Genomic DNA, 20,512 nt, shown 5'->3' on the forward strand with positions numbered 1-20,512 from the left:
TTAATAGAACATCTTGATCTACTACTGGGTCGGGCAGAATGATATTATTAAATGAATTTGTTGTCAAGAGGCACCCTCCACAGAACTGCATGTAAACTATGAATAAATCACTAATCTGAAGAACATGTTAAAATCTTAATCTAATTATAATTGCATTGAAATTTCTCAACTTTCTATTCTTATAGCCCACATCCATTGTTATAAACATGTAAAAAGAGAAATATTAGCTAGTTGTTTTTTTACATCTTTTAAAGTGTCCAGATTTCTTCATTTGCATACTATTGGGAACTCTTCATGGGTATGAAAAGTGACACTAAACATAAATCCTCATATCTTCTTTAATTATAAAAAAATAAACTATAATATAGCACATGTAATCAATATCTTTTAAAAATGATATAAACCTCATTCAAGTCTGCTGAGAAATTTGCTCTTTGGTGACGAGTAAGAAAATACTTTAAGAAAGCACGAGTTCAGAAATAAAGCATTTATTTTGAAATAAGTACAGATCTGTTACCTATCTCGCATTAATTTTTTAAATTATGTAATTGACTCCTATATCTCTTGCATCAGTACATTTTAAAAGATATATTTATCATCCAGCTATCTGGTAGACTGGTGTGAAGATTAATAGGATAATATTTACACTGTAATGACAACCATTTTATCTAAATGAAAGTAGCCTAAATTCTACTTCCCTCAGAGCTGGGTGGTAAAGAGCATTTTTCATTATTAAGTGTATAACTTTTTTTTTCTCTCAGATCCTAAGAAAAGGGAGACAATCATCTTGGAAGAGAGAGAGAAATAAAGTAAAATCTGTGACTAATATCTACCATATGACTAAAACCTGTCATGACCAATTAGGAAATTAATAGCTAATGTTTGAGGTCTCTAATGTATCAGACATTGTTATACATTATATATACTAACTTACATAGTGGTCTCAAATACCTTATGAATAGATAATACTATTATCCCCAATTTACAGATAAGGAAACCAAATAACAGGTTAAATAACATGTCCAAAATTCACAAAGCTGATAGCTATGGAACTAAGATTCAATTCCAGGTAGTCTTGTCCCAGAGTCATGCCCTCAACTATGATGCTCAATTGTTCTTATAACAAATATTACTTTTATCAAAGTAACTATGTATTGATGACTTCATATCTGTCTTTCTAGTCCTTCCTAAAGCAATTTATTAGTTCAACCAACATGCTCACCCGTTATATACCAATAACAATTTTAATCAGAAGTGATTAAATCAGGACCCCCTTCCTTGAGGCTGATTTTTAATGAAGGAGGCAGACAGGTAAATATAACCATAAAATGTGATGAATTTTAATAGATGTATGCATGAAGTACTCAGAGGGCCCCCTTTTTATGGGAAGGCCAAGATAATCTAGCAGCATATGCAAACACCCAGGATTGAAACAGCAGGGCTCCTTTAGAGAAGCCCAGGCTCAGAAGGGATGGAATGTGAAGCGCAAAGGCAGACTGATGAGAGAGAAGAATGCAAAGGAGGAAGAGCATAAACCAGAAAGTATACTGTGTCCAACTGTCTATTTGATATTTTTCACTTTGAAAACATGTTTAAAACAGAGCTCATTTTCTTCTGGTAAAATGTCCTTTTGTAGTGGTTCTCATTTTGGTTAATAAAGCTCTAAACTAACCAACTGACCAAGGGAAAAATATTTGAGCCATCTTCAATGCCTCTTATCTTCTCATTTTACACCAACAAGCTTCCAAGTTCTATGGATTCTACATCCTAAATATCCAGTCTCCATTCATCTCTCAATCTAGGCTGCTCCCTCTTTAGTTCATTACTACTTTTGTCTTTAACATCTTCTGAGACAATCCCCTATGCTTGCTCTCCCTCCAATGCACTGTATGTATATAGAAAGCAATCATTCTGAAATACCAATGCAATCATTTCATTACTCTGCCTTAATCTTCAACATCTCCCTATTACCCTCAGGAAAAATCGCTAAATTCTTAGCACACTCAGCTCTTAACCTTCTGCTGCAATCTGTCTTTCCAGTCATTTCTTTCTTTTTTTTTTTTTATTATTATGTTATGTTAATCACCATACATTACATCATTAGTTTTTGATGTAGTGTTCCATGATTCATTGTTTGCGTATAACACCCAGTGCTCCATGCAGTACGTGCCCTCTTTAATACCCATCACCGGGCTAACCCATCCCCCCACGCCCCTCCCCTCTAGAACCCTCAGTTTGTTTCTCAGAGTCCATAGTCTCTCATGGTTCGTCTCCCCCTCCGATTTCCCCCCCTTCATTCTTCCTTTACTACCTAATGCAGGCACACTGGGATCTGGCTTTCCTGAACCACTTAGTTATTCTGATGCAGATGTAGAATACCTTAGTGGTTAAGCTTGTGGCCTACCTGCTCAGTCTGACTTAATTTCATATCCTGGCAATTCACTTGGTAGCTGTGTAGTTTTAAGAAAATTATTTAACTTCTCTGAGACTACATATTCTCAGCTCCAAAAGAAAAATATGCAGAATTTTTGTAAGAAGCAAATAAGCTCGTGCACTTTGCAAATTCCTGGCATTTATTTAGCGTTTAATAACTGTTAACTTTGTGTCTTTTTTCTTCTCCGTACCTGCAAATATGCTGTTCTGTCTTCTTGGAATACCCTCTTTCTACCCAAGGATTGGTCTGACAATTTTTTCCTCACGCTTCAGTATTATTTGATGTGCTAAAGTACTCCAGTAGCAAACAGCTGAAATGTCACCTCTCCCAGGGAATCTTGCCTGGAGTCCTGAAGGAGGATCTAGGGAATCTTATTAAATCTCCCCATAGTGGTTACAGTAGTTATCACAGGAATGGAATTATTCATTTGCCTGCTTCTGAGCCCTGGAAAAGGGACACTCTTTGTACTTGCTGTGCTCTGGAAATACGGTAAGTGCACAATAAATTCTTGTTGACTGAATATTATCAACCAGCTCAAGTAGATGTTTTGTTGGCTTGACTATTGTCATCTTACCAATTTCTGCTATTTTTCTCAAGATAATCTTAAGACTAACAAAAATCAGATATCTTTGCACATTTATTCATTCATTTATTAAATATTCATTGGGATTCTGTGCTAGGGCACTTTGCTAGGTTCAGAGATAAAAGCAACAAGAACATCCAAACAAATATTTGGTTCATACTATTGATATTTGAAGCCAAGATTTGATGTGTTAATAACCCCTGAGCCTGAAATAATGCTATAACTATTGGTTAACAAACCATCCAGTTAAGAACTGATTTATCAATCTTTTTAAAATCTATCAATCTTGCAGACCCCTGCACAACCACTGTTCTTTATTTACATGTACATATGCTTGATATACACATCGTATTACTGAAAGACCGAGTTTACCAAAATAACACAGTAAATAGCTTTTGCATGGCTTTGTATATCAGTTGGGCCAAATGTAGCAGATGATTCTTGACATTGGAAATACTTATAAGTCTATACATGCATCCACAGGTTGGAATAGGACATCTCAGGTATAGTTGAATAGATGCAAGCATAAAGTATACAGGTGAGATGCTTAGGCCTAGATCTTAGATTTGATTTTGAGTAAAACAGTTTCTTTCTCCCTTACTCTTCTCAACTGGAAAAAGAGAAAACTGAACTATTTGATCTCTTTGATCTCTCTATAATTCTCCACAGTCTATGGGTGCCAGACCCATAACTTTATGCCCCTACACCCCACCCCTTGTCACTGAAATCCTCTGGTGACCTTCTCTCAGTGCTCTTTCTCTTGACTTCTCTAGGCACCTGATGCTAGTGTGTCCTTTTTGAAACTTGCCTGCTTTGATATAATTTCCATGACACTGGACACATGCTTTTCACACCTTTCTAATTTATCCTCCTTTATTTCCCAGGACTGTCCCGCTTTTTTCTATCTTCTAGATATCCCTTAAAGTTCTTTATTCAAGCTGCTTCTCTTTTCAGTTTTTCCTTTGCTGAGTCAACTTATTCCTGCTTTAACTGTCACCTCCATGTGGGTAACTCCCAAATTCTAAATTGGAAACATAATCTCTCTGGCACACTCCAATTCCATATTTCAGCTGCTTATTTGGCATCACCATCTGGCTCTCCTGGATTCACCTTAAATTCAGTGTCTAAAACTGAATCAGCATTATCTCCAGGGTGAGCATCTTTCTCTGGACTTTGTTTACATTAATTGTATTAGCATCATCCAGTTCCTGAAATTCTAATCTAGTACAGGAGTCACTGTGGTTATATAGCAAGTTCCTGCAGCATGTACCTACATCCAGCATCCTACCCTATCCCTTCTTTTCCATTCCCCTGCCTCTTTAATGCAGTTCTCTCACCAAGACTGCAGAAAAATCCCTGCCCACATACTCTTCCTGCTTACTGCTACTCTCAACTTTATTCTCTCTCTAGGATTTGGTGTACTCAAAGTTTAGGTAAGGCTCCTCCTCCTCAGCCAGCCTTGGCCATAGGGACCCACACATGCCCAGCTAGCCATCCTCCCATCCTAGGTCCCTAGCCATAATCCTCAAACCATGGGAGTAAAGACAACACAAATTGTCCTAAATTATAGATAACCTAATGCATAGAACATACAGTACAGATGCTGAAAGTAATTATTAAGATGTTTTAAGAAATGATCCTTTTATAGAAAATTCTTTTCCTATTCATTCTAGGGATTCATGAAATATATCTCATATCAACTGTAATCAAATCAAATGCATACAAATTACAACATATTAATCACTGATAGCGCCATTGATTATATTCTCTTTTCCACTTCCCTATTCCCTCAAGTTTCTACTTTGGGACATTTGTCAAAGGAATAGCTTGGTCTAGCAGCTTAAAACGTTTAGAGGAATGGGACTCCTGGGTGGTGCAGTCACTTGGGCGTCCAACTCTTGGTTTCAGCTGGGGTTGTATTCTCAGTGTCGTAGGATTGAGCCCCACATGGGGCTCTGTGCTCAGTGCAGAATCTGCCTCAGATTCTCTCTCCCTCGTCCTCTGCCCCTCCCGCTGGTGCTCTCTCTCTCTCTCAAATAAATAAATAAATCTTTTTTAAAAATGTTGAGAGAAAAACATTAGATCTGGAACCAGAAGATATCTTCTATTTTCCTTTCAACATCGTGGTCAGCTCTATGAACTTGGGTCAACTTTCTGAGTGGGTCTGTGGTTGCCTTCTTGCACATTCATATAATATGGAAATAATGCCTGTCCTGATTACTTCTCAGAGTTATTGGGAGGCTCTAATTAGATATAAAATGATCTTCAGAGATTCTCAAACCTCTGGGAATTTGGCTAATCATCCAAATCACCTGGGAGAGTTTCCTGAGGCCCTGTCCCAGAAATCTCATCTTTAAAGACTGTCTAGATGATCTGCCATTGGAAATTTTATTATGCAAAATTTTAGCAGTACTATTGTAATTTAACTTCTGGAGTCTAACATTTGTCTTCCTACATCTTTGGCCATCATTTCTGAGTTCAATAGCATTGAGATCACGTTTGGGCTGCTTTATAAACAACTTTATATATGTAGTAATTCTGAGTTAAAGCTCAAAAACTTTTGATAATGACAAGTTTTGGCCTTTACCAGAAAGGAAACTCTTCCTTCTGGCAGAAGGCTGATAAATTGATTTAGTCATTTCAGATGATTAGAGCATTTTACAGTCTGACAACATAAATCCACTCTTACATACAGTGGATTAAGCTAAATTCTCTAAAGTTATGGGTACTTCAGAAAACCAGAAACACAGATATTTTAGAGTTAATAAAATGTGTTGAATGAAAAAATGCTTCTTACTCTAATGCTTCCTTGTGGTTTGGAATATCATCTTTCTAAGAACTATAAGATTTTTATTTCCTAAGCATTCACCATAACATGATATATTTTTCCAAAAGCAGCACATAATTATATCTGTCACATAATTGTTACTGGAACTTTGATAAACCATATTTTTTTAAGTCAGTAGCTTAAATGTAAGAATGACCTGTTAGAATAGAAATCAAGCATATAACTAGAAATTACTTTGTAATTCTCTCTACAGTTCAATCTAACACAAAAGAGAGGTTAAGCAGGAAAGAAGCCTAATAATATTCTTTGATTTATTAACATTATTCCATAGTATTTAGCAAAGCATTCATCACACTGTGGTGACATATAAAAAAGGGCAAATATATATTGTTTAGAAATCACAGTTGACTCTTGGACAATGCAGGGGTTGGGAGCGCTGACTCCCATACAGTCAAAAATCCATGTATAACTTTTGACTCTCCAAAAACTTAACTATTAATAGCCTACTACTAACTGGAAGCCTTACAGAAAACACAAACAGTTGATTAACACATATTTTGCGTGTTATATATATTACATACTGTATTCTTACAGTGAAGTAAGCCAGAGAAAAGAAAATGTTATTAAAGAAATCATAAGGAGGAGAAAATATATTTGCAGTACTATAGTGTATTTATGGGAAAAAAAATTCATATAATAAGTGGATTCACACAGTTCAAACCCAAGTTGTTCAAGGGCCAAATGTACCTTGATCGATTCTGACTCTACCATTTCTGTTGTAAAAGGAAAGAAACTAGACTTGTTTAAACCTCACTTTGTTCCATGTGCTTAACCTCCCCACTGCTTTGACATATTCCAAGTTTTAGCACACCCATGCATTTATGATCAGGCCTTAAATAGCTTCCATATTATTGATCAAAGGCCCCTGTGTTTTAATTATGTGAATGAATTTCAATTTCCTTATAGAGTTAGCATAATAGATAATCACAAAGGCTTGGGCCTCAGGCAAAATTGGGGTCAAACCCTGCCCCTATCACTTACTAGCTGTGTGACTTTGGTTAATTACTAGCTTCTGTAGGACTGTGCTGCTCACAGTGTGTCTCTGGATCAGCAATACCTGCATCATCTGGGAGTTTGTGAGAAATGCAGGCTCTCATTCCCACCCAAAAGTACAGAGTTAGAATCTACACTTTAAAAAAATTCTCCATTAAAATTGAGAATCATTGTTCTAAGCCACAATTCTTTCATCTGTAAAAATGGGGTAAAATAGAATCCATTTTGTCAGTGTTAACTGGGAGTAATGATTATAAAGGGTTTGGTATAATTCATGACATATTGTAAGCCTGTAAATTAATATTTAGTATTAATTTTAAAAGCACTTTTTGAGATTTTCCTATTTAAAAGGACATTATTCCACTTTGAGGGAAATGAAATTTAAAGTTTAGTAATTTCTTTGTGATCATAAACTAGTAAATAAAGCCACCAGGATTTAAATCTCCATAGCAGGGTCACACAATTATGTACTATACTCAGATGTGCATCATAAATGTAATTTCTTTATTTTCTAAAACTGCTATGCTCTTCATAGTGGGAGGGGAGTGGAGGGACAAAACTGTAACACATGTGAATTCCTAACATCACAATCACTTTTTGTTTGGATAAGATCTTATGGCAATACAGTCTTCTCTCCCCTGTTTCCTACTAAGATGGTACCTGCTCATTACAGGTAAAAGAGAAAGGACCCCAAGCATTAATGAGTCAGGTCTGGTTCCTTGAGCTAAGACCAACTTCATCTGGCCTTTTAGAGAAAGGGACTGTCTCATTGCTGAGACTGACTCTTTTTCTGCTTGCCTAATTCCTGTGCACAGAGACTTCTTATCTAGACCCAGACTCTTTAGGTGCTTTGAATATCCTCAGTAGAGAATGTGGTTTTTTTTTGTTTGTTTGTTTGTTTTTTTTGGTTCTGTGGCATTCCACACACAATTTGTGGGGAATGAGGAACAAGACTTTGGACTCATCTATTTGGTTACCTTACTCCATAATGGTGGTTCTATCCCTCCCATGTCATGATGGCTGTGTTGCTGAGCTTCAAACATGGAACACCTTTTAGGGTTCATGACAAGCAGCTGAAAAAGCCCCTCCCATCACTTCTGTGAGCAGCTGTTCAGACAGTTTTACAATGTAGGGTAGCCCTGGCCCTAAAGAGTCCAACACCCTCTCTCCTCTCCTCTATCCTCTCTCATACAACCTATGCTTCTCTCATATACCCAAGCAAGGAACTGTTTCCACATATCCCTGAGTTCCCTAGCTCCTTGTCTTTGCTCATACTGTTTCCTTTGCCTGACCAACTTAATCCACACTGATCCCCATCTCCACATGTCCAAATGGAACTTATTCCTTGATACTTGGCTCACATGTCAAGTCCTTGATGCTTCCATCTGTAATAACCTTTCCTCTTTGAGTCCAAACTTCCTAATCACATGCTAACCTGCATCTTGCCCCTCCATAACAAGCAAAAATGGAAGTTTCATGAGTTCAGGAGCAGTGTTTTATGTATTTAAGTCCTACTCCTCTCCTGCTGCCCCTCCAAAGTATTAGCACATGATTTTACCCAAAGGTAAAGAGTCAACAAATATTATTAAGTGAATGGAATAGACTTCTTTCTAGAAAGAAAAGGTAATTGGCTAATTTGGAAAGCAAGGTAGATGGTTTGCTTTACTGAGACAAGTAGGATAACTAGTTAGATTTTAACAGAGTTAGGTCATAGGCCCTTACAACTTGAAAAACACTAGGTGAATCCCTTTATACTATATATGAAAAGTTGAAATGCATGAAGCACTAAGATGACAAAACTGAACCAGATTCTGGGACTCCTGATTTTCCATTCTGGTATTTTATCCAATTAAGTAACATTCTATCTTTTTAAATTTTACAAACATTATTATAGAATAATTAATAAAAATTCTAGAAAAAAATATACTCACTCTACAATCATACCACCATGACATATACACTGTTTGGTTATTCAGGTGTTCATTCAGGCATTACTTAGAAGAATTCATATTTCTGTATAGATGAGGTTTTAATTTACCTAAATGTCCTATTTATTTCACTTAAAATTTTCTAATTTTTTCTCTATGTTGGTACATTGTCAATTAAAACTTTTCATGTTCCTATAAATTTCATTGAGTTTGTCTACTAGATTACCTCTGGTTTTCTACCTTTTAATTAATACAAATGAATATTTTCTGCTTGAAGCATTTATTTCTTTTGAATTATTTCTGATGTATATATTTCCAGGAATTTGTTTCCTAAGTCAGAGTCTATGAACACTTTTTGTTGGTTTTTATCAAGTTGCTTTTCAAAAGGCCTATGTTAATTATGCTACCTTCATAACAACATGACAAACACATATTATTATATTTAAATGGGAAAATGGAGCTTGACTGTTGCCTTAGTATGCATTTTTCTGATTATTAACAATATCCATTTCTTTGTTCTTTGTAAATCTAATTGTGAATTTTTATCTATGTCCTTTGTCTTTAGGTTTTTCTTAATACAAATATAAGCCTTTGTCATCTTCAATGCAAATATTTTTAGTCAATCTGGTTTTGTTTTTTGATTTCTTTTTTGTTGTTGTTGTTTGCCTTGAGGCATTGAGATTTATTGAAATGCTACATACATATTAAAACATCTTTATATACATTACCTTCCCGTAGTCACTTCATTCATTTCTGCTCCTTTCTGGGGTCCAGGTTCTCTTTCTATTTCCTGCTGTGCCTTCTTGGTCCTGTTCTCCCAAAGCTACCATATGGTTAGCGTGTTTGACCCTTCCTTCTGTACCACAACATATCAGTTTATTATCATACCATGTAAGGCAATGTTTCCAAAGATAGGGTACAAGGTGGGATCTGCTTGGTGGAATACATGACCATTTTAAGTGCCATGTGGACAAACTATTTTAAAATTTAATTCTTATTTTGTATCATGTATTAATATGCATCTTCTATTTACATCAAGTTATACTGATTTTATACTTATGTGAGGATTATACTCAGTAATATGTAAGGACACATGAAGATGTATATGTTTCTTTTAAAGATGAACTTTTATGTCTCTCACATGTAAAAGAAGTCAGAGGTAAGTTAGTAAAAACTGGAAAAGTTTTCCAAAGCAGCCAAGGACTCCAGCTTCTTTTGTCCTGCTTCCCTGCCATACTCAGCATGTAGTTTCTGTCCCATGGTGCAAGGTAGTATCTTGGGTTCCACTACATTTAAGTTAGCAGTGAAAAGGATGGGTGGAAATGCTATTAACTGAGCTGGGAAACAATGTTTTAGGAAGAAGATCATGACTCTAATTTTAGACATGTTGAATTAGAGGTTGACGTTAAAACAGCAGTTGGAAATGTCAACTAAGAGTTTGGATCTCTGAGGAATTACAGATATAGATGTTTGGATCTCCTGAATACATGTGATAATAGAGGGCACTGGTGTGGATAAGAATACCTAGTAGTTTAGTCCAGAATAAGAGGAATGAGCCTAGCACTGAGCCTCAAGGTAGCGTATATATTAAATGGCTGTGTAGGAAACAAGGAGCCTGTAAAAGATACAAAAATTCATCAGCTAGATATGCAGGGTAAACAAAAAAAAAAAAGAGAGAGAGAGAGAGGAATATTATAAAACAGATGCCTAGAGAAGAAACTGTTTTATAAGGAAGCCAAGCACTCAAAGACCAAGTAAAAATACTGCCTGAAAAAAATCCAGTGTATTTATCAGCATGAAGGATACTGATGATCTTTGCAAGGTTGTTGCAGAGATGGGACATTTAGAATGAGACAGAAGCTTGGTTGGATCAGGTTGATGAGTGAGCAAGAAGTGAGTACATGCAAACGGTAGAACAGGACTGTAGTTTACAGTATGGCTGTGCCTGGGAAGGACTGATGTGGGTGTGTGTACTTAAAGCCTTGTGGGGACTTTTTATTATAATGGGAGAGATTGAGCATCATTAAAAGTCAGTGGGAATAGTCCATTTGACAGGGAAGGGAGATCTATATGAGAGAGAGTATGAGCATCCTGAAAATGTGGGAGAAGGTGGGGAGTAAAGCTTACAGTTGTAGAGATAAGCATTAGCTAGCAGGAAGACAAGCTTTTCTACTGGAACTGGGTAAGGTAAAGCAGAATAAATGAAAGGGTAGAGGTTAAAGCAGGGTGTGTGGGCTTTAGGGGGAAGTAGTAAGAAAAAGTATATTTCAGGTCCCTCTCTGTATATAATTTTCTCCTGCTTACGGACATGGTCTAACATTTCCAATGGGTTTTGGGGGACTTGGGGGGTAGAATCAGGACAGTAGTTCACACTGTTATTCTATAAGATACAGCAAGTGACTCGTAATTTAATGACTATTGCATGGCAACTTTTGTATTTATTTTAATTTGTAACAGAATTCTCACAAACTAGACATTACCTCACTGTCTCATCAAAAGCAGTGCTATTATCCCTATTTATTTTGATGATCTATTTTTCCAGTAGAAGTAGGAAGAGAGATTATATGGGGTGTTGGTCCACATTTTTTTTTTTTCCAAATAGGCTCCATGTCCAGTGTGGAGCCCCTTGCGGGTCTTGAACTCATGACCCTGAGATCAAGACTTGAGCTGAGATCAAGAGTTGGTCGCCTAACTGACTGAGCCACTCAGGTACCCCCCACATTCTTTTTTTGCACTTCGATCTGAGAAGCTCAGATTAAATACAGAATGCCTTCCTCTTCTTACCTTTATTTTCCTGAATTTACTCTTCTAAGCCTTGCCTCCAGGTAGTTACTGTTTAATGCCTTTTTTCCCTATGACTTTCTATGCCTAGGGATAGATAAACTTCATGGAAGTGGGAATGGCATCTCTACCTTGAACTTGGTAAAGTCTTGGGAGAGATACCTCTTTCTGCATCCTCAACATGGTCATAACTAAGGTTTGAACACACACAGGTCTGAATATACAACCTTAATCCAGGACCATGGAATCCTATTTGAAAAGGTCTCTCAAGCAGATTTTCCTGTATCCCACATTTATCACTGATTCCAGGAGAGACATTTAATAGTGAGAGAACTGAATTCGCTTCTGAAGTTGGCTTTGTCATTTGAAAACTGCCTCTGTAGTTTTGGACAAGCCACTGAACCTTGGTGCCTCCGTGGGGACTGGGGATAATTGTAACTACCAACCGCTTAACAAGCCTACTGCTGTGAGGATCAGACCTGACAGCATATGCAAAGGCTTTACCCACACTTGACCCTACCTGTGTTACTATCTTAAAGCACCTTTAAATATTCCTTTCTCAGTAATGGTATAAACCTCTAAGTTAATGCATTGAGTTTTAGGCATGATCTATTAGCAAATTCCAACGAAGCAGATTTTCTTGTCATAATCACTGGGCATTTATCCCAGCTCTCTCTTTTCCCCTTCTAATTATGATGTGAATTCACATTTCCAGAATTTCAGAGAGGTTTTCTTGTAACCTAAAAGGCCTTTGCAAGGACTCACAGATGTGATTGGGAACCTTAAAACAGCAGCTAACGTTTATCGAATGCTTAATATGTCCTAGGACCCATTCCAGGCATTCTGCACATACACATTCATTTACTTCTCAGATTTCCCCAGTTATCATCATCATCTCTATTTTATGAAAGAGGAAGCTGAGGCACCGAGAAGCTAAATCACTTGCCCAAGGTATGGAGAGGCAAACAACCACGCAATAACCAGTCATAGGGATGCTTCCTTTTTTTTGCTGCACGCAGATTCTGAATTTCCCAAGAAGGTATCCGGATGGCCCTTAGTGGGCTGAGAATAGCTTCTCCGGAATCCCAGCAGCTGGCTGGTTTCCCCTGGAGAGTGACGTTTCCTCTGAAGGGGGCAAGGAGGCGGTGAGGGAGCGCAGAGCACAAGTGCCCCGGCCTGCCGGCAGGAAGCTGCCGGGGCTGAGCCGCTCCGCTGGGCCGCGGCAGGTGGCGGAGCCGGGCGGCAGCCGGAATAGAGGCGAACCTGTTGCTGCAGCCTGGCGAGGGCTCTGTGGCTGACGCGGCCGGGACTCTGCATCCGCGGCGGGGTGCAGGTAAGGGCGCGGCCAGGCTGGTCTGCGGTCCCCGGTGCTTCCACTGGCTTGGAGGATTCCTGTTAGCGACTGGGGACTGTTAGCTTGGATTTTGCACCTTTTTTCACCTTTACTCTTTCGACTGTTCCTCAATCCCTTTCTAGTTCCTCGGACACCCTCTGTGGGACCACAATCCAGGAAGGTGTCACTCTGGCCACCAGCCCAACTTTTGGGGGTCTTCCTTACCTGGGCTCTCCAGGCCATGAATGCCTATTCCCAGGCCGGCAGCGCTAGGACCGGGCGAGGGACGAGCGGCGCTTTCTTAACCATAAAGTTCAAAAACCCTCTCCAGGGCTATATTGATATAACCTTGCCTTAGAGAGGGTGTGTGGTGCTAGCGAGACTTTTCTAAACTGTTCTCTTCAACTGTGGTGATTCTGAGCAGTGATCTTTGTGTCTGTGGCTGCATCTTGTGCGTTGGCACTTGTCACAGAGGCTAAAATGCCGCTTCTTAGACTGGTACCAGACACCACAGAGCCCTCGTGAAGGCACTGGGAGAGATTTTTAGCTCTTCTTTGGGCTGACATAGGATTTCCAGGCAATACTGGTTTAGTCCCTCTTCCGCCAAACCACCAGGCATTTTCCAGCAACAGTGCAGCATTCGGGCAAAGTTAGGGTCTGGTGTGGGAGAAGAGGAAAATTACCTGCTCTGCCCTGTCGTTTTTGCTAAAGACAGAACCAGAAGGAATGAAAATGCACTTGTTTATCCCCCCATTTTCCCTCAGCTAGGCTGTGGATATTTAAAAGATTGATTTATTTTAAAGACTTTTAAATATAATAGGATATAAATTATGAGATGCTGGGTTTTTTTTTTCCCCGATCAAAGTATTCAAAGTTGTTCTAACCATGTGTCTAAATTTCTCTTTCCATTATACAACCAGATTACTTTTGATTGATAACAACTAATGAGGGAGGAGATGAGCCAACTGTGATTTGTAAATTCTGAATATACTTTTTTTCAGCTAGAATCCTAATTAAACCAAAAGGGCTTGCGTAAAATTATCTTAATAATGGTATTTTAAGTTACAGTTGAATTTGCAAAATTGCTATGAAATGCCCAAAGACAGAACCATTATCATGAACAGACAGTTGAGTGGCAATTGTGTGTAGAGTTCAATATAAAGTCTTTCATCTGTTAAAAATAATCATTTAAGAAAACAGCTTCACTATCCACTGCACTATCTCTAATGGTGCTTAGGTATTAAAGGTATTAATATTATTAAAGAGTAGATATTGTTGTAATAATTTAAAATGTTCTTTCATTATTGCTTAATAATGACACATTACTCATGTATCATTATCCTGTGCTTTTTATCAACATAATAAGTTTTTCTAAAATCCATTTAATCCAATAAGATCTATTAGCCATTTTTTTTTTCTTGATGTTTATAAGCATCTTCAGGAGAGCTTGAATCTCAAAGTTATTTCTATCATCTTGTCTGGCGTTTTCATTCTTGAAGATTTTATGAATATATTATAAATTATTTAAAAGTGTATATTAGAAATTTGTTGTTTTATTTGATTCTTTTACCTCATAGCTCCTGTGAATCATGCTGCTCACCAATATTCTCTTTCACAGATGTCGAAGGCTATAGAATGTATAGATGTAAATTCACTATTATCAGTGAATGATTTACTCCTGAAAAATTAGTTCATTTATTGTTCTTGGCTGTTATGTGTTTGCTTTTTTATGAGAATCCCACGTAAATGCCTCTGTGATAAGTATTCATGAACTTTTTCACTGTATTGTATTAAAATTAATTTCTAGCTGTGGTCAGAGACAAGAAATGAGAATTTTCCTCAAAGCTTCTTACATTTAAAAATAGTCCTTTTGCAAAATACTATCCTCCTTATTATGAAAAGGGGAATTGATTGTAGGTGAACACTTTAAAACTGTCATATATATTCAAAGAAAGTAAGATTAATATAACCTCACATTTCTAAAACATATCTATATGCTCTCTTAATAATCTTAACCAGTTGTTTTCTTAACCACCTGAATTCTGTGCTTACCACTAACCCTATATTGACAGCTAATGTTTTTTCTTTCCCTTTAGTTTCAAGTTCTAGCTCTGTGGGATAAACTGGCTCTTACAAGAATTTTCCAGTTGCCTTGCAACTGGACATTAAGGGTCCAGAAAGTCCCTCACTCTACTGAACCAAAGGCAGATGTAAACATACTGCCCCAGCAATGAGCTGGAAAGGTGGCCACAGCAGACAGCTGTTCAGAATGGATCTTGTGTCCTTCCTGTGCCTTGGGGGATTTTGAGATATAAGACTTCCAAAAGTGAAGAGATATGGTGCTCTTCCCAGACAGGCTTCTGACTGGCTCTCTGCCTGAGGCAAATCATTTAACTCTGAGTCAGACTTCTCAAATGTAAAAGGATGAGTTAGAATAAGATTTCCAAAAATTTTTCACCCCTCTTGCTTTCCCTGTTTCTACAGTAAGTGGGCAGAGGACCCAGGGTGAGAAGGCTCAGATACCCTTATTTTGCCCCTTGAGAGCAGCTACTTGAAAATTCTATGACCTCCATGCCTCCTGTATAAAATGGACTATTAAAAGAAGTGAATAGGATGGTATCTATGTGTAGAGTTCAATATAAAGTCTTTCATCTGTTAAAAATAATCATTTAAGAAAACAGCCTCACTATCCATTGCACTATCTCTAATGGTGCTTAGGTATTAAAGGTATTAATATTATTAAAGAGTAGATATTGTTGTAATAATTTAAAGGAGATGCATATAGGAGATGCACAGTGGTTTTTTTTTTAAGGCTCCTATCTCTGACAAATCTAAAGATTTTTTTGGCTCTGGCGGGGGAGGTGATGAGCAAAGGGCAGAGAAGTCCCTCCTACATGGTCTGGTGGCCGTTACCAGTATGGCTCCTAAGGCAGCAGCAGAGAGCAGGGGATGGAAGGTGAGAACCTCAAGCATGTTACGAATGCCTCTTTGATGTCCCTCCCCTAAACACACACAAAAAAGTCAAAGTGAATCAGGACGGCACAAAAATTAATTTGTTGCAATGCCAGACATGCTTGAGAAGACATGCCCTGTTCTAGTTCTCTTGTCAAACTAAGTTCAATTCTCTGTTACAAGTAAGCACACCTATATGTTACCTCAAGGCATCAGGAGAACAGTACAACCCAAATCACACCATGGCAATAATAGAAGAAAAAAAACCCCACACAAACAAAATAAACCCTTAAGGGCCAAGAAATTGGTTCTTTCTTAACTTTGTTGCCACTGAAAATTCAATGTTTCCAAATATTACCAAAGTACCTTTCTTATTTTCTCCTTGGGCTCTTAAAAGGGTCTCATGTAAGTGCTTGCATGGAGTCTGGGTTCTACTGCAGTAATAGCCAACTAACACATCCTCGACAAGAACTAGATGCACCTTTTCCAGTCCCTCACAGAAATCTCAGTCGGCCTACGTTTTCAAGCCTGCAGAGGTCTATCAAGCACTTTAGAATATTACAGCTCTGGTTGCATTCCCACAAAATTTAAAAGATAACAATTTTCCACAGCCAAATGAGATAGTAATAGCTAACCTTTAGTGAGCTGTTAACTATAATATGAGATAATCTGCATTAACTCATTTAATTTTTATGATTTTAGAAATTGAGTACAAGTCCCATTTTTTTGATAGGGAAACTGAGGCTTAGAAATTGTTTGCCCAAAGTAAACATTAACTAGGCTGAGAAATCAGGATAATGAACTCATGTAGACTTTAGGCCCACATGCTTAAATTCTATATTGCAGGCCCCCAACACATATAATAATAGCAGCTTAGAGCTAAAGTACTGATTTCTGTATGCCAAGCTTTTCCAAACAAAAGCTGCATACCTAGGAAGAAATAAATATAGTTTTGACAAACATTCTTGTAGGTGGAAGAAGCTCAGTCACTTGTGAAACTTTTTAAGATTTTATTTGTTTATTTGAGAGAGAGAGAGTGAGACAAAGCACAAGCAGGGGGAGGGCGAGAGGAGAGGGAGAAGCAGACTCCCTGCTGAGCAGGGAGCCAGATGCCAGACTCGATCCCGGGGTGCTGGGATCATGACCTGAGCCAAAGGCAGATGCTTAACCGACTGTCCCACCGAGGTGCCCGTGAAACTCTTTCAAATGCCAGTGCCTGGGTCCCACCATGGGAGACCAGTGGTTCTGGGTTTGAGTCTGAGTGTACATGTATTTTTGTGATTCTGAGTGAAAATATTCCTCATGATTTCTCAGAGTGAAAAAAATTGGTCCTAACCCACATGGCTGTTTGCAGCCATAGACAGAAGAAACTTAATTAAATCATCTAGGAAAGAAAATGTGACAACAGGATACACATTTCTTCAGTCTAGCCGGAACTCCAGTTAAATCAGTTATCTTATTAGAGTTTATCACTTACAAACATAAAACTCAAGAAGGGAAAATTTCAAATCAAGAGCTTGTTTATGACTTTAAGATCCCCATAACCTAGGAGGGGAGGGGCAGGGATCTGTCACATACACAATTTCTTCCTCTTTCAGAGACTGTCATTTCAAACACCCTTGTCTTCTTGCAAAATTTAGACATTTAGAGAGGTTTCTCCTATAGTACCCAGGATTTCACTGAACTTCCCTTCTTTCCCGTAACGTAGGGGAATCTCACTTAAAGTCTTTATTTAAAAGTTTTAATTTAATTAAAAGTACCTATTGAAGTTTCTAAATATTCCATTCCATGTTATTTCCTGTCCCTGCATTCTTGGCGCACTGGTACTGAAGTGAATGTGGGCTTTATCTAGGAACTTAGCTTCTGATCCTTCTTATAAACAGGATGGATCGAATTGGTTCATAGGCACCCGCTCAGCAGTTTGTAGCCTTGTGTCTGCCTTGGTCCCTTCCTCATAATCTTCTGGTCGTCTCTCTGGAATCCCCATCTCAACAGGTTTGCAAGCTTTATTTTGGTCCTCGGGTAGCCATTATATCATATGTATATCACAGTGCTACTTCAGGCTTGAAAGTCTTTGGCTAGACTCCTGCTTCTTTGATGAGGTTCCCTTCGTCTGTACATAATTCATCTGGAATAGTTACCTCACATGATTTCTGACCTGTAGTGCACTTTATGCTCCTTAAAGCTAGTGGTCCTGGGGGCTCACGGAAGACCAACCTAAGCTTGGCCAAGTACCCCATCCTGAGCTTGATTTCTTGATATTTTGATTATCCAGATTTTAGCAACTTCTTCTAATTCATGTTTTCTAACAGAAGTGGGGTCTTGAAAGTTCTACAGCAAAGTCTTCCAAAGTCTGACTTCGTCCTCAGCTCTCAGCCCTCTTGTCTTCATTTGGTCCCCTCCAGCCAGGAACATCCTACTTACAGCTTTTGCACTCACTGTTCTCCCCACCTGGGAATGTTCCTGTCAGAGCCGCACAGGGAGGGATTCCTTTTGCCCAGTCAGTCTCAGGTCGGCTGTGTCTCCCCACACCATTCGTCATCACAGTACCATCTGATCTGTCCCAGAGCCCACATGCTCTTGGCGACTACTTCCATTGACTTGTTTACTTGTGTATGATCATATTCTCCAGAAGGAGAATCTAAGCTCTACATAATGAACTCTGTGCTTTCATTTTTACCACTGGCCTCAGTGCCTAGAACAGAGTCTGGTACCTGGTGGATACTCAGCAAATATTTGCTCCTTGAAAATTTCATTTCCATTTCCCTATCAGATTCCCCTGAATCTTTTTAAAGGTCCAATCAAGTTGCTAAAATTTCAACCTTAGGCTGGTCCCATTCTCCCTTTTTGCTATTTATTTTCTCCTTTCCACTGATCCTACCTTAACTAAAAGACCAATCTATATATATATATGTATATATATATATTTCCCTTTCATGTGGGAGAAAAAAAAGCTGTTTATTTACCATTGATTGCAGGATTTTAATATATGTTCAGGTTCTGTAGTATTGTTGTACGTTGATTTTTAAGAAAATCTGGACCTGAGCTAGGAAAATATAAATGCCACATTTACTTTAGATTTAAATTAAATCGACCCATTCTATTATTTTCATCAGCATGGTAATTTTTCATCTTGAAAAATATTTTATTTTAAAAATATATACATATATAATTTTATATAAATTCCCAAATTATATCCCAATGCTATTGCTTTTGAATTTGTAATTCTTCAGTTTCCTTTAATTGCTGTCCACTCCTTGTTCTCTTCTGCTTCCATATCACAGATAACCCATGTTAGCAACTGAGTTCTATTATTCTAGATTTTTTTACACTTTTGTAACCATTCACATACATACATACACAAACATGTTTGCGTATGCACACAGGCATATCAGTCTTTTTGTCATCATTTTTCAAAAATGTCCATCTCTTTTTTTCTTACACATTGATACATTGTGGAAAGCCTCCCTGCCAATTACTATACATGAAATTGAAATTTTACATGTCTGTATATCCCATGTATTATCTCATGATATGGATAATAAGAAACAATCAATTCAACCAATTATCACTTTATAAACATTCGCTTTGTTTCCAGAGGTTTTGTTTGGTTTGGTTTTATCAAAAAACAAGGTTATAATAAAAATTGTTCATAAATTCTCTTATTTTAAGTTCAAGAGGTAAAAATACAAATTTTAAAGTATGTTGCCCTATTACTTCTAAAGTGTTACAAATATTCACATTTTTATGAGAAAATTATGAAACTACTCATGTCCCTACAAACATAGATGTTATAACTCCTCAATTTATAATTATTACATTTATTTAAATCTCCTCACTTGTGAAGTTAGTATTTTTCCATGCTTTTCAGATATGTGGATTTGCTTTTGTGTAAATTGTTTAATCAATATCCTTCTCCATTTTTTCTGTGGGCTATTTGTCATCTTCTGATGAATTTTTAAGTGTTCTTTGAGTATTGTCAATATTAACTCTTGTAAATACTTTCCAATTTGTCTACTGTATTTGCTCATAACTTTTACTATGCACATTCAAATTATGTTTTTATAATCAACGCATTCTTATGTAAATTCTAAGATTTTAGTGTTTGATTACTACAGCTTTGTAGTATATCTTGAATTGTGATGCCTCCAGCTTTGTTCTTCTTTCTCAGGATTGCTTTGGTTATTCGGGGTCTTCTGTGGTTCCATACAGATTTTAGTATACTTATTCAGTTCTGTGAAAAATGCTGTTGGTATTTTGATAGGAATTGCATCGAATCTGTAGATTGCTTTTGGTAGTATGAACATTTTGACAATATTAATTCTTGCAGTCCGTGAGCATGGGATATCTTTGCATTTGTTTGTATCATCTTCAGTTACTTTCATCAGTGTTTTATGGTTTTCAGAGTACATGTCTATCACCTCTTTGGGTAAGTTTATTCTTAAGTATTTTATTCTTTTTGGTGCAATTGGAAATAGTGTTGTTTTTTTAATTTCCTGCAACTTTGTTGTTAGTGTATAGAACACTAAGGATTTCTAAATACTAAGGTATTTTGTATCCTGCCATTTGACTGAATTCATTTATAACTTCTAGTAGTTTTTTGGTGGAGGCTTTAGAATTTTCTATGTAGTATCATGTTGTCTACAAAGAATGAAACTAA

The 20,512-nt window shown here is 37.5% G+C and overlaps 1 protein-coding gene across 4 annotated transcripts in view; it reads left to right on the top strand.

Annotated features, from left to right (window-relative positions):
* Window positions 1-2,838: 2,838 nt before the first annotated feature.
* The window catches only part of NPFFR2 (neuropeptide FF receptor 2), a 103,959-nt gene continuing 86,285 nt past the window's right edge, over window positions 2,839-20,512 (top strand). For 3 of the 4 annotated variants that reach the window (XM_078068752.1, XM_078068754.1, XM_078068753.1), the window contains exon 1: window positions 12,625-12,900. The gene's annotated coding sequence lies outside the window, so the exon portion shown is untranslated. Of the gene's footprint in view, window positions 2,924-12,624; window positions 12,901-20,512 lie in introns of those variants that run through there. The other variant, XM_078068755.1, reaches the window with a different exon arrangement.

This window comes from Halichoerus grypus, chromosome 3, assembly GCF_964656455.1.
Source record: "Halichoerus grypus chromosome 3, mHalGry1.hap1.1, whole genome shotgun sequence".
NCBI lineage: Eukaryota > Metazoa > Chordata > Mammalia > Carnivora > Phocidae > Halichoerus > Halichoerus grypus.